The sequence below is a fragment of the Nipponia nippon genome, unplaced genomic scaffold (assembly GCF_047370975.1).
Source record: "Nipponia nippon isolate SJK-2023a ecotype South Korea unplaced genomic scaffold, ASM4737097v1 scaffold_12, whole genome shotgun sequence".
NCBI lineage: Eukaryota > Metazoa > Chordata > Aves > Pelecaniformes > Threskiornithidae > Nipponia > Nipponia nippon.
In genome coordinates, this window is record NW_028262313.1 from 8,932,085 (window position 1) to 8,947,780 (window position 15,696).

General features: G+C 48.3%; 1 long non-coding RNA gene across 2 annotated transcripts; it reads right to left on the reverse strand.

Annotated features, from left to right (window-relative positions):
- Window positions 1–374: 374 nt before the first annotated feature.
- On the reverse strand, window positions 375–15,226 carry LOC148056682 (uncharacterized). 2 transcript variants are annotated; one of them, XR_015702479.1, is made up of 3 exons: window positions 15,067–15,226; window positions 1,689–1,938; window positions 375–724 (listed from the first exon to the last, which is right to left on the reverse strand). It is a non-coding gene; the product is annotated as an uncharacterized LOC148056682 (long non-coding RNA). The 2 variants fall into 2 exon arrangements; XR_015702478.1 differs by having other exon boundaries at window positions 375–1,938.
- Between the last annotated feature and the right edge of the window lie 470 nt (window positions 15,227–15,696).

Genomic DNA, 15,696 nt, shown 5'->3' on the forward strand with positions numbered 1-15,696 from the left:
AGCCCAAAATTCAACCTCCTTTTTGCTGGGTCGGTTTTCTGGTGGATTAGTGGACTGAACCAGCGTACCAAGGAGTCAGGCGAATACCAGAGCTGAGGCAAAGGAGGGCACAGAAGGGTACAGCCAAGAGCAGGGACACGCTCCTAAGAAGTGCGAGTTTGGCAAATTTTAGGGGTTTTGTTTGTTTGTTTGTTTGAATATTACAGATTACCATATATTTATGCTATAGGAAACATGAGAAGAAAACCAAAACTAAAAGAAATTTCAGGATGCCTGGCTCTTGGCACAGAAGGCAGCAAGGTTTGCAACAACGCTAGGAGAGCTCAATGCATGGTCTTTTACCTCCCTTCAGAAAGTTCCGACCTCATCCCTCATCCATTGCTACAGGTGGGATTTATTCTGCAAACACATGCTACATTTTTAAGCAACTGTCAACCATACCCTGCGTCCCACAGCAGGGACCCAGGCCAGGCAATATCTTGAATACAAGGACCGAGGCATAAAATTTGATTCAGGGTCCCATAGCAAGCAGACAGCTTCCAATACTTGCAGTAGCTCATTGCTGAGAAGACTGACCGCAAAGTCCTGTCCCAGCTGGAGTCACCAAACACTGAAGGCTTCTTGGCCCACGTACATCATGTTGGTGCTGTCCAGGAAACGCCAGAGATGCAACAGCTGAGGCCACATCATTACCCACCAAGATGGGATGACATCTCCTCTTCAGCTAAAGATAATAGAACAGGGACGCTACTGTGAAAAAAATCTGGAGTCACCGAATAGTCCTCCAACAAATCAACAGATTACATAAATACACTTTAAATTCAGGGAAATCACCCATGGTTACAAATGAAATGCCTTCTCCTGCTCCCTAGAATCGCCTGAGGTATAGAGTACGTTCACCTATTCTTCAGACACAGCCAGATCTCATCTGAACGCTAGCAACAGCTTGGTGGGTTTGGCCTTCTCACAGCTCTGCCCTGCTCCAGTTGTGCCAGATGGCTAGCAAAATAAGGCCCACCATGTATTTAAGCTGGTCAGAAATCAGAAGTGCTGAAAAGGACCAACGCGATAACTGATCGTTGTGGAACACCGTACGATGGGTGTAGTAAGGAAACTGCATCGTCACCACCACTGATCAGCTTCCACAGCTCATCCAGCCATTCTCACAGTGTACCTCGACCATCTCGTTCCCATCAGTGAGACCATGAATGCCTCAGAGGGATCCTGGAGGACAGCAACTGTGTGTAAAAGATTAGTCCTCAAAACCTTTAACAAGCTTCCCAGTCTGAATCCAGATTGCCTCGATGTAGAAAGTTAGGCTGACATTAACTTGTACTTGACCTCTTGCTAGTTTCACTAGGCGTTTGCTCAGCACTTGGGAGGATTTCAGCCAAGCAGTTGATTTGAATTGATGTCGTGTCCTTACTGGGTTTGTCCAATATTGGTTAGAGCGCATTGTGTTTGTTGTGACGGCTGTCTTGATCATGGGTAGCATCACCTGCTAGTAGCTAGGAAGAGGCTGGTATGAATTCACACATTGAAATTCCAAAGCATCTCAGTGAATTAGAAACACACCAGTCACAGAAAAAAATGACTAGGGCATGCAACAATATCCTCACCATGAGCTACTGTGCCTGAAAAGCTTCCCAAACATACACGATCATTTCCAGGAGGAATAAAACAGTTACCTGCTTCCCATTTTGGAAGGGCAGCTCAAACACACAGCGCATTGCCAAAGCAGTTTCCTAACTGAGGAGCTGCTTGGGCTCAGATTCAGCAGCATTGCTGGGAATAGCCATGCAAGTTCTTCTGGTCTGCAGCATACACGCTTGGAGATGTGCTATTTCACCCCATCAGCCTTTATTTTCCAGTGCTGATAACCTGAGTTTCCACCTTTCTGTCTGCCAGCAGATGCAGGTATCAGAAAGCCAAGAAAGTCTGTGGGGGAAAATAACTACAATGAGCTATTGGATACCAATACAGCATCAGTCCTTTTGCCCTTTACCCAGCTTTGGAATATGTTGAGCCCGTGACTGTGCGGTTAAATTAGGAGCACCCGTGTTGTTGTGCTCCTGACCACTGCACTAGGGAGTCTATTCGAGGCAAGGAGTATGGGAGGCATCAAGAAATCTCACTGGAAAGCCTGGGGCCATCTGCCTGCTGTCCTCCTGAGCTAAGACATAATTTTCTGAGGCCTTCTGGGCCACAGAACGCTGTGGGTCACAGGAAAAATAGAAGTCTCCCAAGAAGAAACACGCTTGCTGTTCACAGGGTGAAGTAGTTCAGGAAAACTTTTCTGATAAATATTCAGTTCTACCAGGTATGCAGCTCAGTTCCCATGAAACCTTTTTTCAAGCAACCTGGGCATCCCATGTCAGCACACTAAAGATGCACTCAGAGCCCTGGTAGAAACACCAGAGAGGGGGCTGCCCACCTCTGTCGCGGGGGGTTAGCTACAAGGCAGGTATTGGCAGGAGGGTCCTTTCCCAGCCCCGTTCACAGCCCTTCCCCGAGGCTGCGACCGCACCGGGCTCGGGGGTTCGCAGGCAGCTGAACTCCCGCACACCAGCTCTGTGAAACGGTCCTAGCGTGGACACAGCAATCCCGGCACATCGTCACGTTCCTCACAGCGGCGTATCAAACCATCCTGCCCTTAGCAAAGCCAGTTATTCCATTGTGGTCGGCAAGCTGCACTTTAAGCGGTATAATTATAACTGCGTTTGGCGCTTCCACTTCTGTCTGGATCGCATCTCTTCACAACCCTTACCCACTGGCAAAATTCTCTAGTGAAGACTTGACCCGAATGAAAAGGCTGATATAAATACATCCGTAGGGTTCTGCCAGCAATTAGGAATAAGGGCGGGGGGAAATCCCTCCTAGGAATCTAACAAAGCCAGGAAGCCTTTTTAAGCAGAACCAGCCTATCAGAGTGACAGAGTTGACATTTAAGGTTGGATGGACAATAGCGACGTGAAAAGTGTTAAATGACCTGTTCATCTCAACAGCATATTCATTAGGCTAGTTAGGGAGCTGTTTCAAAAGCCTTCAGTTTGGACCTAGCTTCTCCCATCACTGACCTTCTGTGTTAACATGCAATAGAGACGAAGAGGCTCAATTAACCCTTCTCTAACTGGTATAGTCGAAAGCTGTTTGCAGAGGTTTGATTTATGAGTACAAGAGCTTTTTTTTTTTTTTTCTTTCTTTTAGCTCAAGAGTTTGACTTCAGTAAAGATGAGGAGGAATCCCTCCATATGAAACCCTCTCAGTCGTACAACATGTGGGATTTCCACGCATGGATTTTCTGATGCCCGCGGCCTGAGGCTGAATTCCAAGTCCTGTAACTGTAGTAAAATATTTGTAATTGCTCACTGGGATCTCAGCCAGTGAGAATATTTCCTCTTTAACCTATGAAACAAAAAGAATTATCTTAAATACGTGCTGAAAGTAGAAAATAAAATTAGCAATGGTGTTTAAGGAGCTTGCCAGCATGCAAGTTCAGAGAGACAGAGGTTAATCTGATCCCGATTCAACTACGGGAAACCTAATGTTCCAACAATTAAAATATTAGTCCAGATGAACAGGTGACACCCCCCCCCCCCAATCCCCTAATGGGGTGGCACAGCCTGTTGTCTCCTGTAGCCATATCCCATTAAGCTGACACCTCTGCAGGAGTAGGATACAATCCCAGTTGCACACACAAAATTAATTATTGTCAAATGCACTTCATGGGGACTGAGGTGAGAAATACAAGTTAAAATAATTGACAGTCATATTAGGCAGCAGTTCAAAACCTCCTTGCAGTATAACCACAGGCAAGATAAACAGAAACTCACGGTTACCTTCACAGGTGGGCTCCCCCTGCTTCTTGTCACGTTGTCCCCACTCCTCTTGGCTTTTTCCTTCCTTTCTCTCCCTTCTCCCCCTCCTGTTTTTGCTTGCCTTCACACCTCGGCCCTGGCTCTTCCCCAGCACACGCTGCCAAGCTGCCCAGGGGGTGGCAGGCAGGCAATTTGCCCCTGCACACCTGCTCCAAGAGATTTGCCACCGCAGCATAGCACCTCCTACGCTACCAGACTCCTGGAAATCGCCTGCCCCCTGCGCACTGCCTCCTTACCTTCCCGGCTCGTCTCTGCTCCCTCATCTAACACATCCTTCCTGCCACAACACACTTTCTTCAGACGTCTCCTTCCATGCTCAGCTACCACGGGACCATCTGCTTCCACGTATCTTCTTTTTAAAGAGGCACTATCCCAAACCTTGTAAACTCCAAGCGACCTGGTGCACGAGCAATGAGCAAAATTCAGCTTTAGAAGGGCGTTTCTGCTTCCATTTTGCATGCAAAGAACCACACTCAAAAAAATCAAAGGCACTAAAAAAAAAAAAAGCAGCATTTATCTACCTACCTCACCAAGCCAAATACTAAAAGTAGGAAGACAGGACAACTGGAAACAATCTCTGCAAGTTTCCCATAGCCTTCAGAGGAGATGGGATCTAGACGTAATTTTAAAGGAGAAGATTGTAAGTGTTTTCCTTGCACTTTAATTGGCAAGTAATCAAGACCACATTCAATGCAACACAAGTTCTTGCAATCACGCTGTGACAGCAGACCAAGAAACTCTATTAGGAATCCAATGCAATTACAACCCAACAGCAGTCCAGCAAAGGACTAGATATAAAGGGAGGCATGACCCCACGTTAGAAAGAAGCTGGTGATGATACGGCTGAGGTGTAGTTCAGACGCCACTGAAGTGGCACTAACAGAGGCAATCAGAAGGGCTGGCGCTGGGACAAGAAAGCTGCCACTGGATACTTATTTCACAGTCCTGAAATGTTGCTATCGTCAGAGTTGCTTCCAGATCATCAAATAACTGTTTCCAAAATGATGAATATCCCCCTGCACTCAGCAATATCCGAACACAAGCGTGTAGCCTTTTCTCTTTGGCCATCCTGCCGCTGTCCACGCTTCAAAACAGGACTAGGGCAGCATACGGCATACAGACAAGATGATACACTAAAACCACTCATGTTCAAATGAATGAAAGAGGAGAATATTCTGCAAGAAGCATAATCTTGGTGCTACGCTATCTCACGGCACGTTTCTGAATGAAGCTTTGGGTCTGGCCATGGTTTGTAACTTTTAAAGACAGGCTGCCCGTCTCCAGATGCCTGTGTCACTGCTGAGACGGGGAGTGACGTACAAAGTCCTTGGCTAGAGAAAAGGAGGAACGAGTTTTCTCCGCAGGAGCTGTGAACCAACCGCTCGGTCTCTTCCCTGCCTGGCCAGGCTGCCGGGGCGATCAGCTGCGGGAGCGCATTGCGCAGACCAGCTGCTCCAGCTGGCATCTTAACTGGGTTGAAGGTCTGGGTGTAAGAAAACAAGGAGAGCATTGGGTGGTTCCAGCCTGGTGGGGAAACACGCTGCTAGCGCAACAGGGCTTTAAGAGGGCTTAAAAAAGTCTAATTGTCAGAAAAGACGTAAACGACATAGGTCCTGCAAAGGCAGAGACTAAAGCAGGTTTTCTTGATCTGTGACCTGCACTACGCTGCTGGGACATAAGATCTCCAATACTGCCTGTAAAGCTAGGAAATGAATACATTGCCCATATGCACGTAGACTCCCAAAAAACAAGGGAAAAAATGCAAACTGAAGTTTAAGTATTTACAGTTTAGGAGAACATATAATTGGTTGTAAAAAAACCCACCAGGGTGACACTGCACGAGATGATTCTTAGATTGTCTTCAAAAGGTTAGGTGGACCTTAAAAGGGGAACGAGAAACACGGGCTCAGGAAAGCCCTCAGAGTCCCTTAAGCTTCCCCCACCCACTCTCCCCCACGACCTCTCTGTCCCCTGTACGTTTTTTCTTCTCAAAAATCTGTTCAGAAAATATCGTTTCCTTTTTGGTACCGGTTTCGTGCTATCACTTCACCATAGCAACAGACAGCAAACAGCAGCTCAAACAACTGGAAGTTGTTGGCTGACTCAGGTAGGCTCTGCTGCAGCAGCAGGCTTGAGTGACTCTCTGCTTTCGGAAAAACGATCAGTTGCATAATTCTAGATTTAATTCCACTAAAAAAAGAGAATATACACAATTAAGTAAATGCCACCAGTTAAACTATCAAGAAGGCAGGAATGCTTTCAGTGCCTGCACTTTGTATGCAGCTACGCTGTCATCAAGGTATGACAGCAGCTCCCGTAGACACACCAACCTACTTTTAAAGTAGTTGCCTCGAGTCCTAGAGACAGATGAGGACCACAGACCCCACGAGGGCGGCTGGGTCCATCCCAAGCAGATCCCCTGCATACATCTCTGTGCTGACACGGGCCAAACTGCCAGCGGTGCCCGAGCTACCAGAGCCTGGGGATGAGATTTTGTGAGAGACCAAAAGTCCAGGTCACTCCCAAGGAATGCCCAGCAGTGAGGATGGATCTGAGCTAAGACACCAGAGCACGAACTGAAGCAGATGAGGCTCAATCCTGCTGCCGGGCCACGGAGTTATTACACTCAACAGGACAGCAGGGAGATAAAGCAGCGAACAGGATGGTGAAGCAATGAAGGAGAGGCAGGGGAGCGTTGCAACACGTGGTTGGGACCTACACCAATATCTCTATGTTACTGAAAAGCAGAGGAGAGTCGTAGACTGTGACACGGTATCCAACTCAGGTTGGTACCACCAGGTGCTTACATCTATCCTTGATGATGTGGAAGAAACAATTTATTTGGGCAGAAATTTAATAAAGGGTGCAGATTTCTGCCAAGTGCTCCTGAATTCATCTTATTGCTTTACATTCATTGAACATCTGCTTTGTTAACATATTTAATCCCTGTTTTGCATCGGAGCGTAGGGACATTACAATGAGAGAATAGCAAATATATTTACAGTGAAATTGTTTTTAAAATTGTATAATTCATATGTGCACATATTCTTTATAGAGACACACATATGTATACATACATACATTAAGAATTGCTTTACAGTTAAGGGAAGGTGAACTTCTCCCCAAAAATTTGCAACTATTTCAATTTTCTTTTAGATTTGCTAACCCATTTCAGGTTTAAAAGACATCGTCTATTGAGATTGGGGTGTGTATTGTATACCTGTCAAAGAGTCCACTGAAGTCAATTAACTTTTTTTTTTTTAATTACAACTTCTCATATCAAGGCAAAGGTGTTTGATAAAATTCTCCCACAATGTCTCAGCTTTGTGCTTTTCCCCAACTAAAAGCAGACGCCTTTCAAAGAAAAACGGCTTCAATCACAAAAGAAAGCCAAACATACTGAGAAGATTAAAACAAAATAAAAATCAAAAACCTGCCAAACTTCCTTCCCTGTATCATCAGAGACAGCACATTTTCAGGATGTCAGCAGCAGCCCAGTCTACCTGGCATTTAAAAATATCCAAATTGCTTAGACCCTGCACAGCCCTTGCTGTTCTTTAATTTATAAGCTAGTGTCCAAATCCTGACCTCCAGTTACAAAACCCCACTGAATTCACTGGAATTTCACAGATGAAATTCAGGACAGAATTCAACTTTGTGTTGCTTAAGTATAATTGGCCTATAGTATATCAGTTGGTGGGAGATGTTTTTTTCCCACCACTGCATAAATTGATGAGATAAAAATTTAGTAACTAAAAATGTTTTTCAGAATCCCGTTTTCCTGGGAAAAAAGTTTAATTATATGGAAATGGCAAACTTATTTGGTCTTACTGTGAACATGGTAACTGTGGTCTCTGGGTCATCTTGTGCTCTTTCTGTCTCTCCATCAGCTCATTTGTTTTCCATGTGGCTCCTTGTATATACACAATTGTCTCTGGATATCATATGCTGAACATGATTGTTACGCGCTCAGATTTATTCCCAGCATGAAAATTATTTGAAAACGGGTGGAGTGAGGGGGAGAAACACAGCCATCATTTGAGGAACTCACACAGTAGAGTGCTCAAGAGCTTCCTTTCAGATTTGCTTTCCCTGCCAAAAAAAGGCATTGTTACAGCGACAGCCAAGAGGCGTGTGTTACAACAGGAAAATCATATGGGATGCAAAATTAAAACCTCAATCACAGGTGAAAAAAAAATCAAGGCAGCAGAGGAGTATATATACAGCATTGCTCTTTTCTTCGTGCCTCCTAGAAAAAGTTGCAACTGGCTTGTCCTTACTGAGGTGATACTGTAAGATGGCCAAAGCCTAAAGCAGGGTAGCACCCTTCCAGCACCGCATCCTTTCTCAGCACGGTGCAGCTTTGGGCTCTGCTCTGAGCAGGAGAGCAGTGCCTCTCCAGTCACCCTTGAGCTTCACTGCACCGAGACCTGCCTGGGCCCCTGGTCCTCTCAGGTCTGCAACTCTAGACCAGCTATCGCCCACCTGACAAACTGTTTGTCACCACTCGGAAAGAGCTTGGACTGCTTCTGCAGCAGGGGCAGCAAGCAGAAGGGGTCGCCCCTTCCACCAGGGCAGCAGCCAACAGCCCCTTCCAGCTCCCAACTCACAGAAGACCCCCTCTGCCAGCACAGCCGGTCCTACGACAGGTCTTACCAGTCGATCCCATCAAAGGGAGAGCGTGACTTTCCGATGCTCCAGGCCAGCGTGGCCACGCTGGCGGTATTTTGCAGCACGGCTCAAGTGCCGGTGTGAGTTGTACGCCGTGTTATGGTTTCCACAGAGGAGCACAGGAGCTAAGACATACACTCAGCTGAGGATTCAGATCATGCCTGATGACAATTTAAGGACAAACTTGTCAAGCCCCTGCAGATCCAGATAGAAATCAGGTGGGATTTCTCCACACACAGACCACTGTATTTCTGAATGGCAGATTATGCTCCTCAGCTTCCTCTACTCCCAGCTACTCAGCATTTCTCCCCTGTTGTAGTAATTCTGGCCGACAACGCTCAGTACTACTTACCCTCTTTGGATAATCACACCCTTACAGTACCTCTCGCAGCCTAATGTTTTACAATGAAATCTGAGAAGGTCTGAATAATCCTAATAGCAGTTCGGCAGTGGCACTCGCACAATTATTATATAAAAGGTAAGTGTACTCCTACCAGCTCTCCATTTAAATTTATAGTGATTGGTTCCATACAGTAACATGGTAAATGAAAAAAATCCCCCAGCCTTCATTTAAGAGGTTTATAGTAAATAAAAAATGCCGAGGGCTGTGTGTTGGCCCCCGGTCTGTCAGCTCTCTGTGCAGGAAGGGGATTCAGGCTCCCTTTCCTAGGCACGCATAAAATGCCGGGTGATATACGGCTCTGCTCCGCAAGGAGCGCGGCTGCAGCGAAAGCCAGAGGAACTCAGGCTGCTGGTCCTAAGGAAAGCTTCTCCGCAGATCCAGGCTAGAAGGGCCATGACAGAAATCACCCATGCCCTCCTGCAGCCTGCTTTCCCAGTACACTCCAGCATCTTTTCAGGGTTTGGCGATGCACCATTTCCCAAGTACAAGGCAGCGTGGAGTTAAATCCCTGATTAATTCGATACACAGCACTCTTACCATATTGAACAAAGGCTGGCAACTCTGTTAGATGTGGCAAGTATCGTCTGAATTATTCTTTCCACAAGGAGCACAGACCTTGAGAAGGTTTTTAAACTATCTCCAGGGACTAAAGGCCGCTCTGTTGTTCTGAATTTAGACTGCAGGGAAGACGGGTCTTCACTCGTGAGATTTTAATTTCAGTAGCTGCATGAGTAACTTTAGAAAATACACCTTGGGTTTGATTCTGACTCTTACTGAAGTCAAAGGCCAAGATCCTGTGCAAGTTAATGTGAAGAAAGGTGTGATTCTGCTACACAGAACCAAGTGCCTGGGGATGCTCAGCCCTATCCTGCTGCAAAGTTCATTGCTCCTGGGTGAAAACACCAAGATGCCTGCTCCTCTGAGCTGAAGCCACCCTGGCAGCCTGCAGGCCCCCTTCTGCCCCTCACCCCGAGGCCCCACACCACAGCCTCAGGGGGAAGAACAGCCACACTGTCCCCAATTCGTTGCATATGTGGAAGGCTTTGGAAGTACTGATCAGTGAGAACCACCCATGGCTGCTCCCCCCAGACCAGCTCCGAGAGGGGTCCTGCAGCTGAGTCAATCAGCACGGGCACCAGAGAGGTCTATGTCACCTTCACACTCCCTACATCACCTTTACATTGCCTGCATTGCCTTTATGCTGCCCAGACCTTCCTCCCTTGCCTGCCATCTCTGCTCCTGGCGAGGAAGGAAGGGCAGATCCTTCAGTTTTTCACACCTTCATCAAGCTGTTTCTCCAACAGCACTCAACACCCTTGCTACGGTGTCTGGACCAAGGGCACTTCCCAACAGGCTCCACCATCCAGACTGGCCACAGCTGCTGGATGGGATTCCTCGGAAACTGCCCCTACATGGAGCCTGGCCACCAGGAGCCACTCGGCAGACCCCCCAGCCCACATGGGAGCCCAGGAGCAATTCAGCAGATGGTGGGATCAGCCAAGGGGAACTTGCTCATTGTCATCAGGGAAGATGATTCTCTCGCCCACGACAGCCTGTGCTGTTGCAGAGCCAAAAAGGACTGGCTCAGGGACAAGGAGCCAGAGGTGAGTCGAGGAGTCCATAAGTACTGGCTGGGAGAGAGAACCAGCGCGTCTGACCCTAGGACACTCAGTTTTTCCACAGTTTAGCAACTGCAGTAGGTCTCAAAGCCCTCGTGTTTGTCTGAAGCTGCTCCTGACCGCGGCAGGTCGGGGGAGATGCTGGCCTCTCCTTCTTCCCTTCACCACATCTCTGAGATGATGCAACCAAGAGGACTACGAGCCATCATCCGCCCAGGGCCCACTCTCTCCAGAGCAGCAGGGTTACTGGAGCACCCCCCAGGCTCTGCTGCAGCCCTCCCATGATGGCTGGCACAACGAGCACACACAACTGGATACCATTGCATGAGTGTGGGATGAATCATTCCAGCCAAGAGTATGCACCCTAACACGGGGGAAAGAATCTCCCCTGTTTTCCCCTCACATTCCTCCCCATCAGCTTCCTCCTTAAAATAAACAAACAAATGAACGCATTGCTGGCTGAGCCTCGACCCTACACAGCCCATACCGCTCACAGGTCCCTGCTGCTCCCCGGCGGGGCCCCTCTCCCCTGGCACTGTCAGACGCAGCACATGCCGACCTGCCTCCCTAACCCTGGTGTAGCCTTTCCCCTTGCACACCCGCACAGGGGATACTGCCTGTCCCCTAATTTGTTGGGATTTCACAGCAAGAAATGCACGTTAGTGTTTCTATGAAGGGGGAGAGAGTCACCAGCCGTGCAACATCCAGTGACAGATCCCAGCTCCTGGCGTAGCCAGCCGTGGCTGGTGTCTACCTGACAATCACTTCGTTAAGGCATTTCAAGACTCGCCCCATATTTAGAGAAATTCTCCCTTCCCTACAAGAGGACATGAAGCAGAACTGGCCAGTTTGCATCTCTCAAGGCGTACTGGGGGGTCAGTGGTGAATCTGAGTGCAGGAAGGGGTCTGCAAAACTGCATTTGTAAATCCCTCAGTGGAAGAAGTTACAGTCCCCCCTCCCCCTGCTTACTGGATCTCTAGCGTCAGGGGCTTTACACTCCAGTGGCACACTCCCAGTGTGCCTTGCACATCTGCTGAACTAAGGTAAAACCGGACACTGCAGAGCTGTGATTTATATCACCAGGGTAAGGCGCTGCTGGAGAGGTCCCTCCCTGCTGCAGGAGGAATACGCACTCACTTCTCTTTCTGTTCTCATGCATCCTGCCCTTGCGATCACCGAACAGTTGCGAAGAGGAAGCCTGTTATGAGATTGTCACCACTCCTCTTCCTTTTGCAGCGTCCCGAAATCCCAAGGCGTGTGGCTACTGCGCTACCCTGCAAAGGCACCAGGCAGAAGAAAGGCCCAGGCATCCCTGCTACAGTCCCTGCCACACGGCACCCCTGGACCTCAGTGCTTTGGAGCAGCATAGGCAGCTTTGCCTTTCACAAGTGCTAACTGCCTGCTTGAAGATCTGCACCAGAGCTGGCCAGCTAGCTTGGCTGCAAGAAGAGTTAACTCGGTGGAAGAAGGCAGAGGAATAAAAGGCCTTCCTTTCTCCGTTTGTCAGGCAACAGGTCACACATGCTTGCAGACAGATCCCAAAGCCCGTCTCTACTCTCACATTTCCTCTCTTCCTTTCCCTGACGTTTTCCTGACACATCTTCTTGTGCACTTTGCTCAGCTTTCGAAGTAACACTCCTCCCTGCTTGTTCTCCTTCCCACTCCTTGTCATTGGAGTCCTGTTGCTGTCATCACACTCCCATCAGACTTCTCCTTTCAACTGTGCGTTTCCACGCTGTCTCTCCCAACTGTCACATATGCTTCTGGTTCAAACATCTGTTCCTCCCCCTCCCAGGGAAGTTACTCCAAAACACGCTGCTTTCTGTCTGAATGGCAGGAAGGACAGATTCGGTTGTACACGTGGTGCTACACAACCATCCGTGCTGCCGAGTGAAAGGCTCCTCTTCTGTGATTTGGTCACATCAATTCCCAGGGCTACAGGCTCAGTCCCTCCTTATTCTGCCAGGATGAAGAGCGAGAAGCCTGCGTCTTGCATCCTACAGCCCGGTTGCTCAGGGCTAATAGCCTCTGCTGTGCAGGGAAGCAAAGGAGAGGGATACTTGCTACCCTGCACAGAAAGAAGGTGGGCACAATCATTTTCTGTAACAGGGTAAACGGATGCCCCTGCAAGAATGACTCAACTCAGTGGTGGTACAGGGGAGGCCACGCGTTTCACAGTGCCAGCAAGGGACTCAACATTGGCAGGAGCAACGCGACTACCCAGCGCCTGATAGCTAGTGCTGCCCAACGGTCTCAAAGGGCTTGTGCCGTTGCATGGCGAGACTCAGGCCAGCGCTGAATACAGACGCAGGGGTTACCCCAGGCAGTATGCCCAGCAAGACGTCCTGCACAGTCTGCGAGCACCTCCGGGCTCAGAGGCGGAGCGTGCTTCCAGGCCCCTGCAGCAGGCCGCAGCAGCCCCGCTGCCTGCATGCCCAGCTCTGCTAGCAGCCCTTGAACTGCCCAGCCTCACTGATGCCACGGGGAGGCGGGGGAGCAATCACAGGGGGAAGAACAACTGGGCTCTGGCCTCCTCCTTGCTCCGTCCCCATGCACTGGCTGGAGGCAAGGCCATCGTGCAGGAGCAGCATGCCTCAGCAGCATTACTTTGTCTCCATGCTTGGACAGACAGAAACCCAAAATTTAGTTCTGTGTAAAACCTCAGGGTAGGAAGCGACATTCCAGTCCTTGGGTCCTTCTGTCCTTCTCCAAAGCATTTAGTGTCACTCAGCAGAGACAGCGACTGGGGCTGCGAGGGGTGTCTGGTGACACTTCACAGTGATCCTCTCCTTCTAGGTGGAGGGACGACTGCAAGCCCATCCACCATCACACCAGCAGCGGCTCCTTCGACACCTCCGCTCAGCCATCCCCGCGGGCTGGGTATCAGTTGCCAGCATGTTCTCATTCACCAGGCACACCACAGGCGAGTGCCCGAGGCTGCTCCATATCCACGGCAAGCCTCTGAACAAAGGGTGCTGCTGGTCACGAACCACTTGAGTTAACACAGGTGAAGCAGTCAGTTCCTCTATTAGTGCGGTTGCTGAGAGGCCCTCCTTTCATAGGGAAAATTGGTCTTTCACGGGCTTCAGGCACATCCCCAAACCAGGTGTCAGAACTTAGAGAAGAATGTTCAGAGGGTTTTTGTTACTGGTGGGAAGTTCTGCCCATAGCTGCAACCCCAGTGAAGAAACTGAAATGTAGTTTCTATTCTATTCCCTTTTCAGCTGCTTATAAGTTTCTCAAACAGATTCCTGTTCAGGGTGAAATGTTCAGTGCTTGGTCTCAGCTCAGAGATGATTTCTTTTATTTCCCCCTGCAGGAACTGTGAGCAAAATACTAAATGCAGTAGATTTGGAGTTTGGGGAGCACAAGCAATCAGATATTTCCCCCTCGTTCCCTCTGATACCATATGTTCCAATTGGAAATTTTACACTTGCATACGGGTAACTCATAAATGGTGGAGATGATAGACTTCAAATGTTCTCATTGAGAGGCAGAAAACAAACCCAGATTTAACAAAATAATTGGTTCAATACTGTTAAGATGAGTTTAAAGAATTCTGATAATGCTTTTCCCTTCCCCGGTGTCCCAGGAGGGACAAGTACACACATTTTATTTTAATCTATGTGCTATAATTTTAAGGATAGCTGACACAAGGTGGTCTTTATTAAGATGTATCTATTTGCTTTGAAATCCAAAGAAGTTCAGCGCTTACCGGCTGCCAGAAATCACAGACCTATTATTCAAGGAACTTTTGAGCTCCGTTGTCAAAACCATCAGAAGCCTGTAAGCTGAACAGCTCCCATTCAATGCATTTTTGTGCTCATTTGCAAACTCTGCGGTGGGATTGCTTGGCGCTTTATTCCCCTCCACCCCAAACTCACTTAAAACGAAAGGCAGAGAACCCCAGTGTTCTTTTAACGGCATGTTTGGAAACCCAGCCTTCCATAAGCAATGGCACCCTAACCCTCACCCCCAGTGTCGGCTAGGTCACCTCAGATGTCACACACTTGGTTTTTTTTACTTCAAAGTCAGCCCTGCAAACCCCATGCAAGCTTTGGATAACCTATTCATACTCCACATGTTGGTATAAATACGTAAGTTCTAAAAAACAGTCAATGAACTTCTTTAAGCACAAGTGCTCAATCATTCTCAAATCCATGTATGCACGTAGATGGTTATATACATTATTTTCCCAGGGCAGGTTGACTGAGGGGATGTAGGGCGGCAATATCCCTCTGTCCCTTCTCCCGTTACCACTGCATGGCCTGGATGTCCTTTGTATGTGGCTGGGAAGTTACTGAACAGCTGCCCGGTGCATCTTGCTTCCCCCGCTCCATCCGTGGTCCTAGAAAGTCACTACTGACAGTTCGCATGTACCTAACACCTTGGGCAGCAGGTCACTACCAAAACAGACTAGCACATCCTGGCATGATAAAACAGCATACAAAATCACCCTGTTTGGGCAAGAAAGACTCATGACCTGAAACTCACCAAACACAAGGGCTGGCAGACCATTGAGGAAGCAGATGATGGCTCTCTTCCAATCCCACTGACCAAAGTGACCCAGCAGCCACCTGGAACACAGCAAGAGATGAAACCTCTTCAGCAAGCAGCTCCCAGCCTGTCCTCTGCCTCCACGGCATCTGGCACGAGCTAGTTTCACATCTAGAGCTCTTGATCACTTTGCTCTCTCAGATAGTTATGTACCTTAATGATTCATGATTGTTACTCAAGTCCCACCTGCGAGCAAGGAAGCCTCCACACCGGCCTGCTAACATTACGGGATAGCTGTGGGCTCGCTTCCCCAACCTCCTGGGAGCTACTTCGTTACCCCAGTCTCACAGCATGGTGATTCTATTAAGTGCTATGGAATTAATCTTGATTTATGCCAGTGCGAGGGAGAGAATAATCAAGTCCTGTGTCCTCACCTTCTGAGCTACTGGTACGCTGAGCTGCTTCATACTTTGAAGTGCTTTATTCCGGTCAGGTTGGTAGAATTACTTTGCTTCTGTATCCTTAAGCTCCGGTCATTCTTTGCTGTAATTCCTTGCAGTGGCTTCTGGAAAGGTGTTTTTCTCCCTCCACTCCCCACAATAAATGAGTTTGTCACTTGAAATATAC